General features: G+C 39.7%; 1 long non-coding RNA gene across 5 annotated transcripts in view; it reads left to right on the top strand.

The window, feature by feature from the left end:
- LOC139618979 (uncharacterized) overlaps nt 1-22015 on the top strand; it is an 85894-nt gene extending 63879 nt beyond the window's left edge. For 2 of the 5 annotated variants that reach the window (XR_011690000.1, XR_011689994.1), the window contains exons 3-5: nt 4330-4429; nt 4673-4864; nt 20069-22015. This is a non-coding gene — a long non-coding RNA (uncharacterized lncRNA). Of the gene's footprint in view, nt 1-4329; nt 4430-4672; nt 4889-20068 lie in introns of all 5 variants that reach the window. The other 3 variants (XR_011689988.1, XR_011690006.1, XR_011690012.1) reach the window with 2 other exon arrangements.

Raw genomic sequence — 22015 nt, 5'->3', positions numbered from 1 at the left:
TGCTTATTTTTGAGAGTGTAATTTACAAATTGCACAGATAGACAGTATGAACAGAGGAGTATTAGACTAAAGTAAGCGGTCTCCTTTCAGATGACACAGGCTTGTGACAGTGAGGGACGACTGCTCAGCATTAGGGTCAGACTGCACTTTTCAGAGCTCCATCAGAGGTGGCAGGTCACGTTGAAGACGACCCGACCCGCCCACACTGACGGATCCCAGCTCTGGCCTTAAGTGTAAATCCTCCCCTCCCCCTCGATCCGTGCCCTGGTTTGGCCTCGCCAGTCCCTAACAGCCCCATCAGAGCCACATGGGAGGCCTGTGACAGACATAAGATACCAGGCTGCTCCAATTTAGCCCTGTATTTAAATAAAAGACTTCTCTGCAAAGTCACCATGTCAACATCCTTTGTAAGTTCATGACTGTCGTCATTGCCATGAGCAAACACAACAATGACAATGTTGCAAAACTTCATTTGCACTTTCAGCAATGTATTTTCCCACTCTGGCATTGATTCCTTATTAAAACCCAATAACAAGTGCAACATATGCCCTTGTTTTTTTTTGTCCACCTAATAAACTAGAAATCTGAAGCATAAACAACACTTGCCTTTATTAAAAAGAAATTTACCTTAAGGTAGAAACCATGTACAGTTGTACAGATTTTGTTATAGATGTGTGAACATTAACAAATGTCACCAAGTTAAAACCATGAAAAAAGTAAACAACTTTAACATCATTCAAATATAACACCAGCTATAGTCTCTTGACAAGATTTACAATTATGACAGTCATTTGTTTTATTTGTGAATAAAAACACATTGGTTTAGTTTCTTTTTATCTAGATAAAAGAAAAAAATCTTAAACTACTGTAGCAACAATGAGCATTTTTGACAAATGCTGAAATATTTTTGTATTATTTTAGGAAATGATATAAATATATTGATAAATATTTTGGAAATTTGACAATATATATTTTGAGTGACAGGAAAGACAGTAGCATCTTGTGCAAATACACTCATGGCGAAACTGGGTTAATGGGGGAAGTATATCACCTCAAATCTAAAAAAAGGTACTCTATGTCAACACAGATGCCGCAGCATCATATCTTTTCATTATAAATAATGGCTTCATATTTAAATAGTGAGAATGATTTCACTTTTCATTTTCTAACAGCATTAGAGTGATTTTGATCATTAATAATTGTAAGTTAACTAAAACTCTGGAAAAAAAATGTAAGGAAAAAATCTAAAATGATCTGTCGAACTAGTTATCAATTGGAAAATACTGGCTGCCTTAAACTGGTGAAATTACTTTTTTTTTCTCTTTATCACTTGAAGCTGTTAAACTTCACAAATCCTCATTAAACTAGGAAAATAATATGCTACATGGAATTTTGTTTAAAGGTGAAGTCAGGAAACTAACTCTGCTACTGCTGGCTGAGTTATTAATATCTTTGTGTCAGTATCAGAAAAAATGTTAACAAAATAAAAGTTCACCTTCAGGCATAAAGATTTACCAGTAATGATTCATCTTTAAAAAACAAATTTTGACAAGACAGAACACAGATCCACCATGCGATAACAGATAGAACAATGTAACGGCAATTATTTTTGTAAGTTTTATTTTTTTATTATATAAAGCCTTGGAAATATGTGCCTGCTCTGCTAAACATTACATTAAAAATCAAATTATATGTTGCTGCCTTTCAGTATTTTCCTGGCTGCTTTAATATCAGGGTTATATCGTCCTCTTAGCTGCCCTGTCTGCTGTGTAATCAGCAACAGACCCTAAACACAGATGTTTCAGGGTCAAGCCAGCAAGACCTCTGACAATTGGTCACCACCTCTTACTGCGTGTAAATCACAGCCAACGTCAGCAACCCCAAAAACCATGGGTATGTGGGTGTTCCCCTTGCCAAAAAACATGAGTTGCAAGCTGATAGTGGTGCCATGTCACTTTAATGCTTAATCTTTGGAGCCTGAAATTTTGAGGTTGTGACCTATGTCAGCTTTTTATTTTTTTTTGTAAATGCTACATGCGCTGAAGTGTAAACTGAAAGCTGGCGGTCATGAAATATACAGTATTTGGTGTAATCCTGTTTCATCAGCACTTTTTGTCTGAAAGATAAACAGAAGGACTGTTTTTTTTTTTTTTTATCTTTAACACCTGGTTAATTTCTATTTGTTAACTTGTGACTGGCTGATATTATAGCTCCATCACCTGTGGAGCGTTAAAAAACATGCAACTATTGTGGCTGTTGTCGGGCATCGTGGTTTGTTAGGGATGTTTTTGATGCAGCGACTCGCCGTGTCAGATTATGCCACATATCCATTTGACTTTCATAAGCTGTTTACGCTTCAGAAATTGTGGCAATGGCTTCTCTCTTGTGCAAAGGCTTTTACATATGTTGTGTGTCTCAGAAATACTGCCCCAGTTATAGCTATCATCCTAACAAAAAAAAAAAAACACCACCACAAGGTTACATGAGGCTTGTCATTTTCAGTTTTCTTTTGTTATGTGCATCTTGTTTGGTCTTTGAATAAAGCATGCAGCGATAATATCAGTGCAGAAAGAAGACAGAAATAAAAGCAGCCGTGAACTCTCACATGTGTCGAGCCATAAAACAAACTAATTGCACCGGTACCTTTGATTTATTTGAACTTTATCACCATTAACCTAACAGCAGTTTCATTATTTCTCCATCCTTGTCTTTTTTTTTTTTTAAAGAGCAATTTCTGTGAATGTATTTATGGCTTATGCTTTACACAAAGCCTGGTAATAATGTGTTTAATGTGGACAATATTGCTTACACATGGGCTCTTATTAGTGAGTGGTAGTCTGGTCTCAGGATCAGTAGCAGTATCCTTAAGGGATGGCCTCTCTTAGGGAAGGATGAAGCAAGTACATGTGAAAAAAACCCAGCGTGAGTCCTGTTCAAAGGCACAGACGAGTTCTGACTGGATTAACATTTATTGACCGTTCAAGCTTTCCTCTTTTTTTTCACCCTCTTTTTTTATTTTCTTTTTCCTTTTTTTGCTCCAGGACAAAGATTCAAACTTAATTGCAGTGGCTGTTCCACCAACTGATCACCAATGTGCCAACAAAAGCCTCCCTAATAGGTGCTTCATTAAGGATTAGAAACTCTCTATTACAAAACAAATTAAGCATGCTCTGATCTTAACCTATAGGTCGAACGGCATTACAGCAAAGTTTAAGCTGTTAGATGGCTGAAAAACTTATTACGGGTTAGCGCTGAGGTAGCAGTTTGGTATTGATTTTACGATAGCTAGGTATGATGATTTATGGAGTGCTTGTGTCAGTATAACAAGCTGAAGGACACACAATATCATCTCCAACATCATTAAAATTCAGAGGTCTCCAGAGCTAGCTCATCAAGTACTGTTCACCACCTTGGAATTTCATACAGAGACACACACACACACACACGCACACATGCATATAGTCAGAAATATCAGGAGAGGTGCTGTTATTTTGTACAACTTTGATGCAGTGCTACGTTACATTGAGAGTACTTTTCTGTTTTCTTTTAACTATTTTTTACCCTGTTTTGCATGTAATTTGCGCTATTACTGCATGCTTACATTCTTATTTGTGTATAAGCTTGGTTAATGCTTCTATCAATTGTATAGCACAGCAGTTCAAAAGGTCTACCCTCAACACAATCAGCGCCCTGATCTTTGAGCAGCAGCTAACAGACTCAGGGCTGTAAAATCTGTGGTACACTAGAGCCCCCTGTGGGCACATGAGAGTAATGCTGGCTGTTAGTAATGGGCCCCTCTGTTAGTTATTTATAATTGGATGAGGATTTGTTGTTGAAAATTTGTCCCAGTGATGATGATGAACATTATCTGATTTCTGTTTTTTTTTTTTAATTGTTTCTAAGCAGTTGTTGAGAATATTGTGCTGCAATTCAGCATCAATCTGCATGTGACTAATTGTTACATGTAAAAGATGGATATAAATCTAATCTTGTTTTCTTCAAATGCTGCAAATACATATCCTCTGAACAGACATCACGCACAGGCTGCTGCTCCTTTAACTTTCTGCAGTCACACTTGGGCAGTATTTTTTTTTCTTAAGGTCCTAATTCTTTGCTGGTTTTGTATTAATTGCTCTTGTAAAGTCATTTGAACTACCAAATATGAATTCGTCAGTTGTATTTTAAACAATAATGAATTGAAATTGCACTGTCAACATCAAAAGAATGAAGCTGCTGTGCTAAAAAAAGATGCCTGTAGAACTGATAGTACAGTAATATGGGGAAGTGTTAATACAATAGCAAACAAATCATTTAGCTGTCATTTTGCAGAAACACCCCCTCCTGCTTCTCCCCCCAAAGAACCCCAACAAGGAGACTTCAGACTACCATATCAGGTCGTGCTGTCCGAGGATCGGCCTGTGGTATGGAGGTAAGCTTCTGGGCTTCTGTCTGTCTTTCTCTGTCTCTCAGATTCCTCCGGATCCACCCCCCTCTTGGATCCCAGATTCTCTCCATCATCTCCTCCAACCGTGAGGTCTAACCGGCAGGGCAGGGGCGTGTGGGCGGACATGCTGGGTGCTGGCAGCATGCTCCGTCTGCTAGTGAGTAATGCGAGTACAGAGACGACCCCCCTCCAACCCCCTCCACCCAAACACACATCTCACACTCCTAGAAAGAGATGGGCCATAGATGGAGAGGCAGTCACTCCTGCTGTGACTTGGCGCACCCCACTGGACAGCTGGAGACTTAGGGAAAGGAGACGCTGCCAAACATGCCTGACAGAGCAGGGGAGTGCTGGAGGTGCAAGGCTGGGTGAGGCCTGAGGTGGCTCCCATACCTGCAGCTGATCACCAGCCCATCATCTGTAATTATCTACACTTATATACCAGTGAGATAAAGGGAGGGATGGTGGACACACATACACACACACACACACACACACACACACACACACACACTTATGATTACATTAAAACACTGTGAAAACAGACAAGTGACCAATTGGTAGAAAGCATTTTCCAGTGAGTTTGGCTCAAATTCACCTACTTATGTTACACTGATGAGGAAGTGATATCTGCTATTATTATTTTGCTTGATATACTTGTAAGCATTAATAGAGATAATGAGCTTCTGCATTGTTTAGCTAATGCAATTTATATTGTATAACAACAAAAATTTGCTCAATCTCAGCAGTGATTTCTTAACCCAAGGCAACAAAGAAATCTGTCAGTCTCATGTGAATCATATGAATGTAAACAAGAATGAAATCAGTGTTGAGTCATGGATGCAAATAATGATTATTTTCCTCTGCAATTAATCTGACAATGATTTTCTTGATTTTTCTGACAAATATTTTAGTCTAGAAAATTAAAGAAAAACATATTTATCAGAGCCCAAGGTGACGTCCTCAGATATCTCGATATGTCTGAGAAACGCACCAAAAAAAGTTAATTTTACTCTCAGATGTCAGAGAAATGTATCAGTCGCTCACACTTGAAAAGCTAAAACCAGAGAGTGTTTTGCATGAATCGATTTAAATCAGATTTGTTGCTGATTCACTTTCTGTAGTGACCAGCAGTTTCACGTAATTGAAAACTCTTAGAGAAAATATCTGAAGAGGACTACTAAGGCAAAAATTCTCAAATTCTCCTTCCCCGGGTCAAACAGCTGTGACATATGCGGATCAGAGAAAAGTGTTGTAGTCTATAGTGAGACTCATCATGATGCTATGGGGCTTGAGCCTTTTTGCAACCATAGGCTCTAATGCAGGATAGACCCCTCCCTGTAAGGAATAATACCACTTTAATGTTATGAATATCAAGCTAGGCCCCCTGCAATGTGGCTGTGGCCCATTTTCTCCTCCTTCATTCCCAATCTATCTGCTTAATCTTGATTCATCAGTTACTGCAGCTTATTATGGAGACCTGACAGCATGCTCGGGTTCTTGATAAATGACACTGCTCAGGCCAGATTCAAAATGTGAGGCTCAAGTGCCAATTATCTATGCAGACCTAGTTAATAAGGGGATCGCTTGTTAACTATCTGATCTCAGCACGAGTGTCATTTGTCATGAAGGCCCTTGTTTACCTCAGAGACAGGAGTTCCCAAGACCTCCCCTGCCTAACATATGTAAAACCTGGATCTTTGTTCCTTTAATAACCTTTTATTAACAGCCTGACATCATGATTAAGTTTGGTCCAAACATGCGCACAATGAGGTACACAATTACCCTCACCCACTCGCAGAACTGCAGCAGATCACAGTCAGAGAATAATGAATATTGAGCCAGTGTTTGATCCATTCCACATCGAAAGCCCAATTTGCTCGAGCACCTGGAGCTGCGCCGCTGCATGCAGTTTTTTGAGGTGATGATGGATACTCATGGGAGCTTATTTCCATGAGCACATCTTCTCCTGATTTGTAAAGATGATAAGTGCTTTGACCTTAGCTCATCATTACAGCTCATTAAAGCTTTTGTTTGTTCCACCTTGGAAGAGGAAGCGGGGTTTAAATCAGCTCTTTGCAAAGCATTATGGCTCTTGACTATTAAGAAGTTGGAGATGCACCACGCCTGTTTTTTAGTTTTCATTTAGCAACTTCTCCGAGGTCTCAAGGTCTCAGATTAATAAACACTCGCTGTGGTCAGAAGTGCGGAGCAGCCGAGGGAGGTGAGATGCCCCCTGTCTTCTCTGAAACCCAGCATTGCCATCCTGTCAGCCACATTTTGACGTCTGGCTCACAGGCTCACTGCTCGGTCTTAGCATGTATTCTCTTCCTGGGAAAGTAGCAAATAAAATATTTTGCAGGTCTGCCTAGCCAAGGGACTTTGTCTTCCATCAAGAAACACCTCTAAGCTCATAAGTGCAGAAGTTGTAAAATACTTCCAGACGGCACTTGGAACATTCCTTTTAACCTTAGTTGTCCAGCATGAGATACAGAAAAAAAATGATTCTTTGAAATAAATAATTAATCACTGTGTTTTCTATTATTGCTTGGATATGGAGTCAGTAGGAAGCCAGGTGGAGCGATCAGATCTTCACAGCATCCCCACTTCCTGTCCCCCACAGAATGCTAGACTGTCTAGGCAGCATCTGCTGAGGAAAATAAAGTCCCTTTTCCTTCTCATGTAGAGAAGATCATTTGCATAATATCCCCCTCTGTAAGGTGAAAACAGAATAATAATTGGCTTGCCCTTTTCTCTCTGTGTGTTGTAAAACAGTTAGGAATTAATTTGAGGATAACTGTGCAATTAATTCTAAATGCTAAAGATGGTGTGGGGGCTTTGATTCAAAGGAGGGGAAAGGATACACAGACTGAGGTCATGGAACAAAGACTTTGTGTTTCTGCTGCTGTTAGAACTCACTCCACTGTATTTAAAGAGTGCATGCAGGGGTTTTCAAGGTATTTTGCTGACAAACAGGGGCAACTTGCACGCTCATTTGCCCCTCCACATTTATTATTACTCTGCCAGTTGAGTCTCAATGTACTGCACATACTCAGCTGTGCTGTTTGGATATTCTTGTCTTAATGATGAATAATAGTGCTGCAGGAAAAAAAGGTTGCATGAATAGCAGAATTCATGCGTCTGTTTTTAACCTTGTTACACAACGCTGTAAATTCCACATGCATCCCCATTATAGCTAATGAGCAGCACTGTAATCAGCGCCTGACTGGGTGTTTTGTGTGTTTTTTGCGTAATAGTGCATTTAGAGTGAAGGAGGAGGCTCAATAAGTGTTTGATGTGACAATAGAGTTGGTCTGACATTAGAGTTGAGGAGATCTGACACAAGCACACATCTGTTGAACCTCCATTTAGTCCTGAGGTGGGATATTAGGACATAGTGTTAGTGCTGTAGCAGTGGCCTGGACGTGTCTTTCTTCTGTAGCATGTCCTATTACGGGTAGCAGCTTCGTTCCCTGATACTTCCACGGCGGAAAAAGAACACGCCTCGCCATGAGTCCCAATTACACCTAATGATGGCGAAAGGATGGAGCACATGTAGATTGTGCCGCAGTTCCTTTGTCACGACAGGCACAAGGCATGATCATTTATCACACCAGTCATATCCTGCACTCCTCCCTGAGCACAGACAATGAATCCCAGCACATCATCCATGCTGTTATTTGTGTTTAACTGCCAGGAAAAGGAAAATAAAAGCCCAGTTACAAGGCGTTGCAAGAGCACGGCTGTTTCCTGTAAGCAATCGTGAGAGTCTTCACCTTGAGTGAGGAAATGATGCCATCTTCCAGTCCTCAGAATAGGTCTGTCCTGACAAAGTCTGCACACACGTACACAGACACACGGCCAGCGGTCTTCAGCCCTTGTGTTTAGATGATTCAATTTGTAATCAATTTTGTCTTTGAAATCCAAATGAGATGACTGTAAGGTCTGTGTGTTACATGTGGAGAGGCGGGGGAGAGCTTAGTGTGAGATTTGGGAGGTGCTGTGTGAACGTGTGTGCTGCTGCAGCAGAGAGGCGCTTGTCAGTGGCTTTCTCCTAATCCTGGCCTGATCTTTGTGTTTGATCCGCAGCATGGTCCTGAGACAGCATGAGCAGCAGCTATTGCTGTAATTTAAAGTCAATATTGTACTCATGATCCCTCTCCCCGGGCTAACCGAACAGCCTCTCACCGCAATGGAGAAAGTCGTCTCTGCTGCTTAGAGGGAATCCTCAGCTTGAGTAGTTCTCCTCTCTCGGATCCTCAAAAGTAACCTGGCCAGTGGGATGTGTTTGCTCCTGCAAAAAAGAAAGATTTGGGATTATATTTGCTGTTTTCCTCTTTGCTGGTATCTCATCTCTTTCCTGACTGCTGATCTAAACGTTGTGCTATGAACTCTTTGAAAACACAAGAAGATACTGAACTTAACCTTAAACATTTCACATTTCCTAGTTTTACCATCCCACGTCATTTAAAACTAAATGTTTCCTAATCTTTGGGGAGCAAAATGTAAATACAAATAGCATATGCTCACTTTATATATATATTTCAATAGATGATATTACAATTGTTCATAAAAAGTTAGTGTTTGCGACCATTCCTACAAACGCCATCAGAAATTGTTATTGACTCCAGGATCCAGCTAACAAGCCCACAGTGACATCAATAGTTTTGATGATTCATTCAGAAGCACTTTAATAGATCTAAGATTAGAAATGGAGGTCTCTTCCACAAATCTCCTCCTGTGTTATTACACCAAGAGCTAAGATATTTATCCTGTGTGAACGACATGAGATATATAAGAGTGGCTCAAGGGCCCATTAAATCCATACATGTCATGATCTGCAATGTGTTACACTAAAACTTTCGACAAAATGCATTGCTGACAAACACTTTGATTGAGCCTGTACAGAGCTGTAAATTTAAAAGCCAGGGTCACTGAACTCTCTGTAGATAGAGGTGAAATGTCAAAAATTGATTCCTTTAGCAGCCACAATTTGTTTTGATATAGTGTGAACCTTTTATTATGGTACAATCCTACCATTTAGTGTCATGGTTGTGCAGCAGGTTTTGGTTTCAGCCAAACAGCTGCTGACCTCAGTGATTACCATGTGCAGCCAGAGGAGAGGAAATTACCAATCATGTTTTGATTTTTGTGGCAGTCTATGTTAATTTTAGAAAGGTCAAAGGGCCTTGTCCTGTAGGAAAACACGGACTTGTTGGGTGATTGGTTGGTTGATGAAACAATCCATGCTTTCTTGTGCTTCATAATAGCACTTTAGCATACACCATGGTGGGTGATGGTGACTAGCATTACCTCAAAATGCAGCCCCAAGGTTGAATATTACTGATGTAAGTATTTCAAAATGTTACCGTATGTGTGACAAGTCTGGCAGATAGATTTTCTTCCATGTAGAAAAAAATCTGTTAATTTGCTTTTTCCCAATACATTCTTTTTATGAATTTTAAACAAAAATGAAACAGGATTCTGAGGAAATCCTTGAAACAAGTCTATTCAATATTTGCTATTTGATTTTTTCCAGTGGTTTTAGTATTTTTAGAGCTGAATAATAGACTAAATGATAAGATGTTTTTGCATAGAGTGTACAGCAAACAGTGAATTAAATGACCTATTTGACCTATTACTCATTGGAGTAAGTTTATAAAATGCATGAATCGCCTTGTCATATAATTTAAAACACAAACTTTTTAAATACCCAACTCTACTTATTTAGTAAGAGTTGAGTGTGATAACCATATGAGAGCCCTTAACAGCGTGAGCATTGGCGCAAACACTGGAAGCAGGTGGACAGTTCTAATGTGTTTACTCTCATTGTTCACAGAAGTCAAATTTAACCGTATAACCCCCAAACTAATTTCCGCCTATGTGTGAGTTGTAAAAAGAACACAAATGCTACAATAAGCAAATTGTTTCGTGAATAGAAAAGTGAGCAAACCTCAAATCACACAAAGCTTTTCCGTCGGTTCTGTGAAATTATTTAGCTTTTACTAACATGTCCATCACAATACTTCATGGACATAAAAAGATTAATAACACATAATGGAACCACCTAATATGAATATGAATATCAAGCTCTTAATAAGCAGTTGTCCTTGAAGTAGACAGTGGGCTACTGACGTTGTTTTGAAACCATTCATGAATTTGTTTGTAGCTTTTCTTTCTGAGCATGTATCGTGGCATTTACATTCTGTAATTACATACGGAAGCATCATCAGTAAACACTGCTGACACCCTAAGGTGCAACTAACCCTGTAAAATATCTTCATATGTATTTGTTCTGAAACCATACAGAGCTTATTATCAGCTCTCACCATGTGTGTATCTTTTGGTTTTCTCTATTAACTTGACTGCATTTCAGAAAAAGGGTAACAGTTCATCACACGATATTCATCTATAGAGCAGTTTGTGCACAGAAATGTTGCTGTCAGTGAGCTGTTTTACACACAGTGTATCATGGTTTCTGAGACCAATTCCTTTACTCTTTTATTTTATGGACAGTTTCAATTATTTTGTCCAACTTCTGCACAGGGGTAACCTTTAACTTTTCCTCAGTGGTGATTTAACGTAATCCCCCATGGAGCATATCTTTCCACCTAACACCAAATTATTTAAATCAACGCTAGGCTAAATCCAGGACCATGTCTATGAAAACCAACTGGAGTTACTGCAGCACAAAGCTTAATCCATACCTGTGGATGCAGACATACGCCAGTGGCCCACTTATAACTTAAATGACTAGTTTAGTTAACCTTCCTGTTTAAGTGTAACATATTGTTATGACAGCAACAGTGCACTGCATAATTTCCGTGGCATTAGCATCAGTCATCGGCCCGCCTGCTATAAATACACCTGACAGCAGAACGCTTTCAGAAGTGTTGTTCGCGGGATAGTGCACAGGACTCCAGAGGTGAGGTACTTTGATAGTACAGCTCATGAAATATTTGCTGACTTCTATCACCTATGGGACTACTGTTCTGATGGAGCCAATGATATGTGCCCCTATTAGTCTCCAAGGAGTTTTCCTAGCCCACTTTCACCCGATCCGTGCCAATTAAGCAGCAGAATTATGTATATTAGTTGGAGTCACTTGTACTTCCACGCAAAGGAATGCATATAGGGAAGGATGACAGAGGGATACCGTTGAATAATTAGAGTGAATTTTCAGAGCCCTGGAAACTCAATCATATGCTGCCATATGCTAACTATTTTTAACCTATTCTTTCCTCCTCTTCTCCCCTCTTTTCCTTCATATATTCCACTGCAGAAATGAAGAACAAACTCTCTGTCCTCACTGCTGCTACTTTGCCCGAAATAATTGTTAAAAGTCCACATGACATCTAAGGAAGTAGGTGGGGTGAAAACACTTTAACACTTTAACAAGAGCCTTGTTGAAATTAAAAAAACCATAATGCACACTTTCTTTACATGAACTTGTTTGGATGATTTGTGGCTGTGAAAACAACTTTCATTCTCATGTCTAATTCCATTTTCCCTCCATCAGTGATAAACAAGTAAATGGATCCTAAAAGCTACGCATGAAAAACCATTAATTGAGCTCCTCAGACTTTCTGTAAACTCATTACATCACGCTTGGCTTATCATCCATACAATGCATACAGCAATTGCTCTTTAGTCTTCTTTATGGTGCCGGCTGGTTTGTGGAAATATGGAGTGTCACAAGCAGACCTCTCATCCTCACAGACACTTCCCACAGTCATCAGTATTCTAATGACTCAACACCGCCGTCCCAGGGTGTTTATTTTTAGAGATAGAGAGATTGATGAGATGCTCATATCATCCTTAACCACCAACTAATTAACTAATTAGGACATTCAAATGAAGACTTGCTCTGGATAATGCAGCGTGGCTCTGGCATGGGCAAACAGCTCTTGATTCTAACTGCTTGACTCAGCTGAGAGGAGGTGGGGGTTCAGCATCATGGTCTCTTGCTCATGGTTCGTGCTTGCCTCATTGGTGCCAAATAGTTCTGCTGCACTATTGATGAGTATTGATCAGACGCTAAATGACGCTGCACCGGGTGACAACAGCATCGCCCGTGACACTGATGACATCATTTTAACATTCATGTATTCATGCACTAATCAGAGCATGTGTTCCTTTTCACTGTTTCGCACACAGGTGTACATGACACGGCCCTAAGTAGATCAATGAGGTGCCATCAAACCCCAGCCGCACAGGTCCACCCCCTTCAGTGTCCGAAACACACTCTTGTTTTTCAAGATCTTTTCAATGATTTTCAATCACACTCCACTTAGGCTGACTTTGAACTTTGAACTCACCTGCTCCGGAGGTGAAAGGCATTGAAGGCTCGCCATGGCAAAGATCTCACTTTCTGTATCATAATTAGTTCTTCACCATTGACTCATTCACCCCTTCACCTTGTTCTCACCGTGCGTAGATTCTCTCCGGTCAGAGCTGTATCATTATCCATCTATTTGCACTGATTGTTATCCCACCAGGTGTAATGTGTCAGCATTCTGCAGACTTTAATTGGGAAGGGATACGGATAATGGCTTATTGCTGTTGTAAGTCCGCTCCTTATAAAAGCTACCATATAATGCAGCTATGAGCCATCTGACCAGCCAGGCAGTCTCCTGATTGTGATTGAATTGATGTACCTCTTTCTCAGCTTGTTTTGGATAAAAATGCTTTTGACACTAACATTGAAGGGTTTAATCCCACGTGGCTCAATTTTAAAGGCTAATAATCCTTTTAATTAAAGGATAAGTCTGGTATTGAACACAAAATGTAATCACCAAAGGATTACCAGAGAGATGAATATAGCTGTAGCAATTAGTTCAATAATTAAGGTTTTAGTGCTGGACAGAGATGAGAGAGCTCTGGTGATGTGTCATAAAATTCATAGAGTTGTTAGGATGCTGTGAAAATGTTGGTTGCAGCTTTACAGCAGCGTGCCTGCATGTGCACTCAGGGTGGTGGTGAAACATGGCGTCCCAGTGGACGGAGCCGCAACAGCTGTTCTTGCCTGAGCCTGGTGTTTCACACAATATGATCGCTCCATCAGCGAGCTCGCTCTCCAAACAGCCGCATCTGCATTCATCAAACACACTTATCAATAAACAGGGCCGCGCAACAATAAATGATCTCTGAGAGGGAACAAAACAGCAAGCCTGGAAAAAAATGTCAGCCGTACACTTTAATCACTGATGTTGTTAATCAATAAAACAGCTTCATATCTTTTAATTAAAGTTTTACTCGAAGCAAATGTTTTCCGAATCTGTCTGCAAGTCTTTGTTTTTTTTTCATTAATGGAACCAGTTGGGACTGGGGAATGGGGGTGGCAGCTGCTGATGACCAGTCACGATGGGGCACTTGTGTTTGTAATTGCATTTTGTCACCTACAGAGGGTGTTAAGAATCCTTGTTAAAAGCTGGGGGAAATCTCACAGTAACAATTATTGTAGAGCAAATTACCAGGTAGGCAATATCTAAGCTGTCAGGAAAGGTTAGGAGAAATGAGAGGAAGAAGATGGACTATTCAGACATTCATCATGGCCATAGTTGCCACTTCCAAATTGAAAATTGGAGGGAATGCATCCTTCATTTTCTCAAAATTTGAATGAGTTACTTCTGATTATTGCTGTGATTGACAGAAAGGCCTGGAAAAATAAATAGGATGGTAATTCTGTGCTTGTGCCTCAGATCCTTTCCCACATATAATTTCACAGGGTTTTGTCGTTAACAATAAATGATGAACGAGATGTGGCCACGTGTGGATCAGGATCCGACAGCTCACATGAACATGGACCTGAACAGGCACGTGATAGATGCACATGAACGTGTATTAATAGATCTAATCTGGCCTTGGATGGTGTTGGGAGGATTTCGTCTTTGGCACTGGCTGCAGTGGTACCATTGCACAGTGTTGCCACATGAGACTTTCACTCTACCATCTGTCTCTTTTAACTCTGTATATTACATTTACACCATGTGCTTGGAGATGTAGCTTCCTCGTTTTAATGGGAATGTGAGGCAACCGTAAAATAAATATTCTCTCTTTCCTCTGGCAACCGGGGTGATGCCAGAGCCAAACGCATCGCCTGTGTTCATTTGCAACAGCATTGTCCTTTGAATTCCATTTATGGTGAGCTATAAATTGAATTATTGAAAAGCTATTGTTTGCTGCATGAAATCAGTGAAGCAGTAAAGGGGTTAAAGTCAAAGAGTCATAAAAACAATAAGCAAGGGTGTGAAAAAAATCTACTCCAATCAGGATTGGGTCAATATTTAGCCCCTCACCATATCACAGAATTTAATAGGACATGCTCCATGTGTATTTATAGATTGCAGACATCTGCTTAAAATGGGCTTGGGTTTAGGCGGTATTGATTCTGGATTTGAAAAGTTTTGCTCAGTAACACATAGGTAACTTTAGGTTTTGGGGGTGATATATTTTGGGACATGATCTAGTTTGGTAGAAAAAGTAGGCCTGAGTCTGAAAAGAAACTTCTGCTAGTCCTGTGGGTACAGTGAACAGGCTGAGTTTTACCTGCTGCATGTCAGTTTGAAGTGTAAGTAATTAAATTCTTTTCTCATTCTTTTTTAAAGCATATTTTATCATGTTGTTTACATACAAATTATGTCCAGTATGGGGCTGAAATGATTAGTGGATTAGTGACAGAAAATTAATGGGCAACTGTTTTGATGACCAACAAGCCAATGATTCACAGGTTTTCAAATATTGGCATCTTTTCTTTGTCTTCTGTGATACTGAAGTGAATATTTTGGGAAGCAGGCAATTGGGGCTTTGGGAAGTTGTGATGGGCATTTTTTATTTTTTTTTATTTTATGGACCAAATTATTAATTGATTAATTGAGAAAATAATCACCAGAGTAATTTATAATAAAATTGCAGACCTACAACTGTGTATTCCTGCATCAAGCTGCCTTAGCAAGAAACACGTCACATAGGCCTCGCTGTCTCTGGCCTTATCACAATGTCTCTGTTTAGCCATTTGCAAGCTGTGACCATTGTTGATTCAAGGTGAGACCTGATATTATTGCCATATAGGCTTGTATTTTTATTGTTGTTATTTTCAAGAATGGGCCCATTTTGTCATTTAATTGAGGCTCATGGGCTTGGCTGTGAAACGGCACACAGGGGAATAAGACGTCAAGCGGCTGAATTTCCACAGCCATTAACTGTTCCACACTCAATTAGAATGCATAGGATCCTGACATTTCATAACTTATGGGTCTCCAGGCTGATATAACCCCCCGCTATAAAAGAAGCCATGTTCTTAAGACACAGAGCCAGATACTTACATCCTCTTGGAGATCTAAGTGATTGCTTTGTGAATCTTTGCAGTGCAAAATCAAAGCTGGACAAAAGGACAGACATGATGTGATGAAAACCTTCCAGGGGCTTGGTGTTATTGCTGCAGTTTCTGCAGTACTGTGGCATAAACATATCATGCTGCTCTGCACAGAGGATGCCACAGATTACTCTTTAGAAGCCACGTCTTCACTAACTATCAATTAAATTCAGCTTCATGGCAGAATTCTCATATTTCCATGGCTAATAAATCATGGTGCATACCAGAAATAACAAGAATGTGGAATACATGTATGGCGCTGTTGTAATACAACATAAGTGTGAAATATGAAGAGCAGAAAATTGAGCCACTTAATAAAAACTAGGATTTGTTGTGCTGTTATGAGCCATCTTGGGAAAGGTGATCCTGACAATCAGAATTATGATGATAGAAATGTACTTTGATTGCTGTTTAATTTTCTTTGGTGATCTCTCGCCACCACTATAACTCAGTTTGAAAACAGACAGGTCTTATTTGCCAGGTAATTAATAACAGGCCGCTGAGGCAAGATTTAGCTATTATTTCTAATATGTTGCGTGATTGTGAAAAGCACCTTTTCCAACAGTACGATTGCATTCATTTATATCTTGTTATTTTGTAAATGCTTTTCCAGAACTTTAATTTATACAAAGTGAAGGGGAATTTTCAGCACAACCATCAGTAATCTAATTTAAAGAGAGACTGCTGCTATCTGAACGGTTACCAATTAATTCAGATTGATTCCTTGTATAATTTGGTATAATACAAAGAGCAGTATTAAGCCTTCATTATGCCGTGCATGACTGTTAGCTCCTTTGAGTTTTTCTGCTTATTTTTCGTCATAACACTTTAAAATGAGAAGCCTAGTCTGATGCTTAATCAGTCAAATCACAAATACTAAAACGTAATGTAGAGGTGATGAGTTTTAAGAGAGTCACTCCTAATCATAGAGTACCTAACATGGATTAGGACCAGAGCAGAGAAATTGAAGTCAGAGGTTGGGCAATAGATCACCCTTTCTTTGGGTTCTCCGTTGGTGGCAAACCAATAAACTTAAAATAGGTGAGGCCCTCTGCCATGAACAACAAAGCACCATCAGCGGTGCCTCCAAGGTGGAGCCTCCTATGGGTCACTGCTGCTGTGACTCTCGACAATATGACAGATTAACGACAGCAGGTTGAGCCCTGCACTTTCGGCCGCCCACAATCTCACTTATGTCTGTCGTAATGTACACTGAACAGCCACAATCGCAGGGCCATGGACAGGGTAAACACACTTGCAGGAAGCAGACTAGTGACAGGATAATAAAGTGCCATGATTGATTCAGCTTGCTGTGTGCCAGATCGGTTTATTGTGTGGGAGGAGTGGTACCAGATTGTGTAGGTTTCCGTGGTGAACTATCTTGGTGTCTTGGTTCAAGAGAAATGGGGAATGCTGAGGGGGAATGTATCTATGTAAATGTTATGATCTGGCTTCCTATAACTGTTGTGTTGTACAGTGTGTTTTTGGGTTGTTTTTGGGTTGTTTTTTTTCACTAGATCTGTACATCTCTGTGGTAGAGAACACACTCCTTTAAGTACTCCTTGAAAAAGCAAAAAAGTTATCCAAACGTAACGCTGTGTAACAGAGGTTTGGCTGGAGTTCATGGAGTGTAACAGAGCTCCTCCGTAAGAAGCTCTTGACCAGTTTTTGCGTCACTTTTTGAACTACACTTTTGGAGCCTGGTTGTTCTTACCAACATGTTTTAATAAGGTGAAAGATTTCAGTCATCAGATTTTAGGATCATAAGTTATAAGTGACTTTATATGCCTGGGACAGTTGCTAGCATTGGTTAGGTTTGTTTTTAGCCTGGTGGCTAGGCTAACTGGTTGCTTTTTAGTGAGTTTTAAAGTATTCAAATTCAGACTAGGTAGTCAGAGCAGAAATTAAGTTGTTATTGAGGCACTAATATATAAGTACTATTTATGGTTGCAGCTGGTTGAGGTGGAGCTTGTTTTATATACTGTTTGGTGGATTCATTTATCATATTTTTTATGATCATGTTTTGTATGTAAAACCCTATTCTGTAGTGTAACTAGTTACTATAGCTGGCAAATAAGTGTACTGGACTACTGGACTGTAACTAAACTAATATTTTTGTCAATGATAAATCTGCCAATTATTCTCTTGATTAATTGATTAATCATTTGGTCTGTAGAATGTTAAAAGAAAAAAAAATTGAAATATGCTGTTTGCAATTTGCCTAAACTTAAAATAACATATTCAAATGTGTTGTTTTATCTGACCAAAAGTCAGAAACTCCCAAATAAGTCTGTTGTAATATATGACTCACAAATTATTGAAACAATTCATTGATTATCTGTTATTCAGGAGTAGAGAAAGTTTCATGAAATAGAAATACTTAAGTACAAGAACCTCAGGTGTATACCAAAGCACAGTACTTGAATAAATGTACTTAATTACATTCCACCACTGTATTTTTAAATTTAATTTTATTTCAGTTCTGCTCCTTATTTATTTCTACAATAGATTTTTATGATGCCAAAATTATGTATGTTCTAGAACGGGTTAAAAAAAAAAAAAAATCTGTGTTACCTGCTTGATGTGTTGGCAGCAGCGACTGTTTGTCTGTGCTCGTACATTGGAAAGAGAGTTAATGCATATTAATGGGGCCTATAAAAGCAACTAATTGAGCATTCCGGATCTTGCTGAGTTGGGCATCTGTGAGTGACATTGTGCAGCTCCAGGACCTACACCAGACTGCCTCTCTGAACTGGGATGTAGGTCAGGCCATTAAAAGCAGGAAGGGCCCTTCCACTGAACATTGTTGTGACAGCCTCATATTTGACACCCCACTCTGTGAGCAGCGCTTAGGAGACGTTTGCAGCAGCCACACAGTGAACAGCCTTAAGTAAGAAAAAGTGATATAATTGATTGCCGCCCCAAAAAGTTAATCCTAGTTTAAAGCGATTTAATTGAGCATAATAAAATGCAGCCATATGCGTCCCATAAAAATCAACAGTGTTCCATATGAGTGCTAAGTAAACATGCCTTGAATATAAGCTTATGTGTAACAAGTCTCATATCCGGTGTTGGTAATGTAATTTTGTTAACCTGCATTCATTCTTTACTTATATGGTGCTTTTTGTGGATATTCACATTAGTTAAAGGGTGAGATGTTGATGGTAAATAAACTTCGAGGTTGAAGATTATGTACCCATCATTATTTTTAAAATATATATTTGTTCTGTTTAACAAAAGAACGAAGCTTTGACAGTCTCCATATTCAGGCATACACATATTTAGCAGTTAAATAGTCTTTAAATCAAAACTCAGCCATTAAATTTCAGCACAATGACTGAAATAAACTAAACTAGACAGAACACCACACTAAATCACCATCTAAAACAGTAAGTAGCTGGGCAATAATATTTCAATAGGGGGCAGCACACAGCTATTACAGATTGGCCTTTAAATCATATTTAATTGCTCTTTTGTGTAGTAGACTGTAACTGCAGTTTGACTGGAGCTTGAAACGCACCATTCTTCTAATCTACTATACTGTGTGCACCATATACTGTCTGTCTATCAAATCCATTCTCCATATGCCGTCCTTAACAACCTTCTGTCTGCAAAAACTAACTTGCATATCTTTGCTAGGTGTTGTAATAAAAACAGACAACAGCACATCCCAGTAATGGACCACAGCATGAGGTCAAGCAGATCCCTCTAAAGTGGCCGACTCCTTTTCTTTTCCTGTCATCAGCTGTGGGTGGCTTTTACTAAAGTGTCATAAGCCATTTGATTGTAAATCTTAGTGACCTTGAAGTCACTAGAGAAAGCACAGATCCGTAAACCAATCATCGCACGGCTGCCCCTGTCAGCCACGCTCCTGTTCACACAGTCACTGCCTGAATTTCCTGATGTTAAACAGAGGAAGGAATAAAGCTCAGTTCACGCTAGTGTTTGTGAGAACCCAATGTCAGTTTTAAACTTTATATAAAATCCAGCCTATATTGGTATTATAGTATTTCTGTTAAGGAATTATTTAATAAAATCGCTTTGTTCAGTTGAACGCTCCTAAGCATAGGGCACCCAGTGGATATGGAGGTGTTAGAGACTTCAGGCAGGATAAAGACTGATACTGCAAGCCTCAGCATTTCTTACACCACTTCCAACCGCTCTATCCACCAGCTGCACAAAGATCAGTGTTATTATGGATTCGTTGAAAAATCAATTTTGCAAATGCTAATGTCCTTTATATCTTTCAGAGATGAAGAGTGCATTTCTGTGGGATGATTTCCAGCGGTATCAGAGATTTGCCCATGTACTCCTACTGTGGATTATTGGACCAGCTGCTTGAAAGCTGTCTACACTCAACAGCAAAAAGAGTTCTCAGGTTCTCCTTGTGACCTACACAGGTTAAAAAAAAAGGAGAGACTTTGGTTTTTTGGGAGGGTCTTCAAAACATGTGACCTGGATTCAGCTTCCACCTGGTTGTCCACCTGTTCTCCAGTTTGCTCTGGGAATAAAACTACAAGTGTTATCATGGTGTATGATCATCACTGTTGTAATTATCAACTGTGCCATCCAGGAGAAATGGCACCATCATACTGAAGGATTCACTGGCTATTTGGAGAAGTTTCCTTGTGATCATTTAATTATCACCTAGACTGAATCTACTATTCCTGCTACATGTTTGCTAACTGGCTCGTTTCTTGCTGCCTCTCAGAAAATCTCAAATTGATCCAATAATACAGAAGCAGAATAAGTTACATTTTAATCAATGGTATGACTTATTATACATCAACAGAAAAGAAAACATACCATAAAGACTAGATTATGAAACTCTCTGAGTGTAGTATAGTAGTATTTATGCCACATAAGAAAGGAATGCAAATTACTCCCACAGGTTTCTGAGTCTTAAGCCTAGCATACAGTTTTGGGATGTTAAACAGCAGAGTACCTGTTCACGCTTCTAAGCACCAAACCCTGCAGAATCTACTGTTCCCTGCCCTCTGATTCTGCTGTGGTAATTATCATTGTTGGGGCTCTTACCTTTAGCTCCTCGTGTGTGAACTACCACCAGTTTAAAAGACATGTCTTTCTAGGAAGGCAGTTACGTGTTGACCATTCATGAAACAAAATGTTACTGGAGTTACAGAAAACTGAATTTACCAAGTTCAAACTAATCGTTTCACTTTTCTGAACTGGGAGTACTCCAGTATAACTAACAGCAAAACGAACTGAAGTTAGAGACACTGCAATAATATTTGTGAATGTTTCAGTTTGTGTGACTGAATTGTCTTGTTGTGATGTTCTAAATCTTGTGATGCTGTCCTGTGAAAACTACTGTTTGTATCTGCAAAACCTCACCTTTTCATGAGCTAAAAAAATAGTCTTTTTTCCAGCTGTATGTCAGTGTATTTTTGAGATTTCTCAATTGTTTTTAAAATGGGTTCTTTTGCTGAAGAATTAGGATAACTTTCTCTGAGCAAAAAGGAACACTTAATCACTTAAATCATTCAGAATCATCAAATTTGGATGAAATATTAATGTGGGAGACTATAATATCATGTAGCTCAGTCTTTGCCATTTATATTACCCAAACCAGTCAGCAGCAAACTTGCCAAAAGATCCAAGCCAGTTGTTTCCATAAGAGGCAATCTGGTTTAATCTGTTACTGGCTCTAGTTAGTTATATATAAAAGAATAAACAGCTTCAGTTGATGTACGGGAGAGTAAGAAATCAGTGGTGGAACACAGGTGAACTGTAGCCGCACAGGCTGTGTATCCTTGGTCTTGACAAAGAGAGGAGCCTCAATAGTTTTGTGCGCCATCCAGAGATGGAGATTAGCATGGAGCCATCAGCAGCGCTGCAGTCCCTCCCTACCCTGCTTCTGCTGTCAGACCGCCTCCTCCCTGCTTGTCAGGAGCTCCGACGAGGAGCTGTAAAAACCTTTTCCCCTCTCCTTAACAACTGCAAAACAACACGCACACACCCCGGCTGAGGTGCCTGCTTTTCTGAGGCCTCTGACAGGACGTGCTGCAGGCACAAATTGTAATTCATAAAGGTTAAGGGGGTCAATGCCTTTTATTACCAGTCTGAGTGCATCCAGCTTGATGGGGCGGGCATGCAAATGGAATGTCTCAGAGTGTTCTATGCAAGAACTCAGACAGCGAGTGCGTGCGTGCCTCTGAATGGGAGGAAGTAAAAGG

The sequence above is a fragment of the Trachinotus anak genome, unplaced genomic scaffold, assembly GCF_046630095.1.
Source record: "Trachinotus anak isolate AG129_WGS33_773 ecotype Australia unplaced genomic scaffold, CSIRO_AGI_Tana_v1 ptg000001l, whole genome shotgun sequence".
Lineage (NCBI taxonomy): Eukaryota > Metazoa > Chordata > Actinopteri > Carangiformes > Carangidae > Trachinotus > Trachinotus anak.
Note: the sequence above shows the minus strand (reverse complement) of the source record. Positions and strands in the feature narration are given on the sequence as shown.